The 2,312-nt window shown below is 39.1% G+C and overlaps 1 long non-coding RNA gene across 1 annotated transcript in view; it reads left to right on the top strand.

Annotated features, from left to right (window-relative positions):
• The first annotated feature begins 1,738 nt into the window (after positions 1-1,738).
• Positions 1,739-2,312, top strand: part of LOC109864437 (uncharacterized) — a 3,408-nt gene continuing 2,834 nt past the window's right edge. The window contains exons 1-2 of the long non-coding RNA XR_002251449.2: positions 1,739-1,900; positions 2,096-2,122. This is a non-coding gene — a long non-coding RNA (uncharacterized LOC109864437). The remainder of the gene's footprint in view (positions 1,901-2,095; positions 2,123-2,312) is intronic.

Genomic DNA, 2,312 nt, shown 5'->3' with positions numbered 1-2,312 from the left:
ACGGTGACTTAAACAGTCCAGCAAAACCCCAAGAAATGAGAAACACGTAAACCTCATTCATGCACACAAGTCACACAAAACAATCCCGCACAAAGAGCAGGCGGACCTCCTGGTAATTATAGCCCGACTAATCAGCCTAAACACAAAACAGGTGAAACCAATCAACAGAAAGGGGGGAAAGGATCAGTGGCAGCTAGTAGGCCGGTGACGACGACCGCCGAGCGCCACCCTAACAGGAAGAAAATAATCTGCTTTTAAATACCTTAATTCCATAGCTGCAAATGGATTCTCCTTGAAAGGCACTCATCTCTTATTTGAGCAAAATTAGCAATCATCAGTAACGCAAATAAACACGGACATCCATCTAATTGCAATATTTTTTGTCTTGGAAAAGATCCACTTTGTTTTCTCTCGAACATACCCATTCATGGGCCCAGGAAGAGGAAGCTGTCGGTTTTTCCCCAACATTGAAAGTGGTGAGCTCATCTCCTCACATTCATTAAACACTAGGGTTCGATGGGATGCACAAATTGGCTAGCAGACTAGTTTACAGAGGTCATTTTGTGATTCAACAATGAATGTAAAAAAACACAATAGTTATGAGCACCTGGCTGACATTGACATGGTTGACATGCAAGCACATAGCAGCTAAAAACGCTAAATAAATGTCCTGAAAAGTCTAGACTTGGTTCAGAAATTAGATTCAATAAACGAAAGTAACTTTTATTTGCCATGCAATGAATTTAGAAATGACTTACAAGTGACTGGCACTAGATTCTGTAGGTTGGAATACTATTACAAAATTATTGTTTGGAGTTCATTGCGATTGGTAACGTGGATCGTGATATTTCAGTGGCTCGTTGCTGGTTCCAGAATTCAATATACCCTCTTTCCCACCGTGAAGAACCCGCCAAAGGGATACGTTGTAATTCAAAGTGATACATTGTAATTCAAAGTATGTGTCACGATCGTCGTAAGGAGTAGACCTAAGCGCAGCGTGGTTAGAATACATTTTTCTTTATTAATGAAGAACACGAAGAACACTTAAACAAAAACAACAATTGACCGCTTTATAAACAATGTGCTAACGTGCAACATAACATAGACAATAACCCACGAAATACCCAAAGAAGATGGCTGCCTAAATATGGTTCCCAATCAGAGACAACGATAAACACCTGCCTCTAATTGAGAACCAATCTAGGCAACCATAGACCTACATAAACACCTAGATGGAAACAACCCCATAAATCTACAAAACCCCTAGACAGTACAAACACCCTAGGTGAGACAAAAACACACATACCACCCTCGTCACACCCTGACCTAACCAAAATATATAAAGAAAACAAAGAATACTCAGGTCAGGGCGTGACAGTATGACATTGTAATCAGCCATCGACAAACCTTGACATAAAATGAACGATGTATCCAAACACCAGTCTACTTTTATTTCAAAAGTTGTCACACACCTAGCCCTAGATCAGAACACATACTAGGCATGCTATACAAAACATAACAATACAATACAATAACCTACAATGCAATGCAACACAATACAATAAATAGGCTATCGACCTATATGGAAAAATAGAAGAATAGAAAAATACCCATCTGTTTCATTCGTGCCAAATAATTTGTAGGCCCTTATTAAAGTTAATTTACACTGCTCATGACTGTAAAACAAACGTCTGTTCTTGTGCACATGCAGTCATGGTGCACACACCCCTTTCAGACCCATCCTCTTCTAGCTGAAATAGACACAGATACATTTTTGCTGTTCAGAGACTCAACCCTCTTCAACATGAACAAAGCTCTGGTCTGTGCTGTCTTCATCTTGCTGGTGCTTTCTGTGTTCACAGAGGCCATGGAGGGGAATCCTATAAACCCAAATGGCAAGGTAAGAACCAAAATATCAGTATTAGTAAACTATTAAGTAGAGATTAAACATATTAATTGTAGAGTTCAGCAATTGTATACATATCATCAATAGCACTAACTTGTGGTGATTAGTTTCCAGGTATTGTGTTAACATATAGATAACAGCCTAAAGTGTTGTGAGATGTCTAAAATGGTCCTGTCTTTCATCTTTCAGGTGAATGCAACCAGCGCCACAGGCAAGGTATTCCCATTTTTTACAAATTGACTGAGCTAATCGGTGAATTGGAGATAGAGAGGGGAATTGTAAACTAAGAAAGTGTCTATAGGCCTACTCACCATAAGGGTTGTTCTTGAATTGCGGTGGTATTTGGGGGGTGGCATTTTGGAGAAAAAAAGGAACTTAATTTTTCTCTATTTTTTTTAATTAAATG

This window comes from Oncorhynchus kisutch, linkage group LG2 (assembly GCF_002021735.2).
Source record: "Oncorhynchus kisutch isolate 150728-3 linkage group LG2, Okis_V2, whole genome shotgun sequence".
Lineage (NCBI taxonomy): Eukaryota > Metazoa > Chordata > Actinopteri > Salmoniformes > Salmonidae > Oncorhynchus > Oncorhynchus kisutch.
This window is presented reverse-complemented; position numbering and strand designations above follow the sequence as displayed.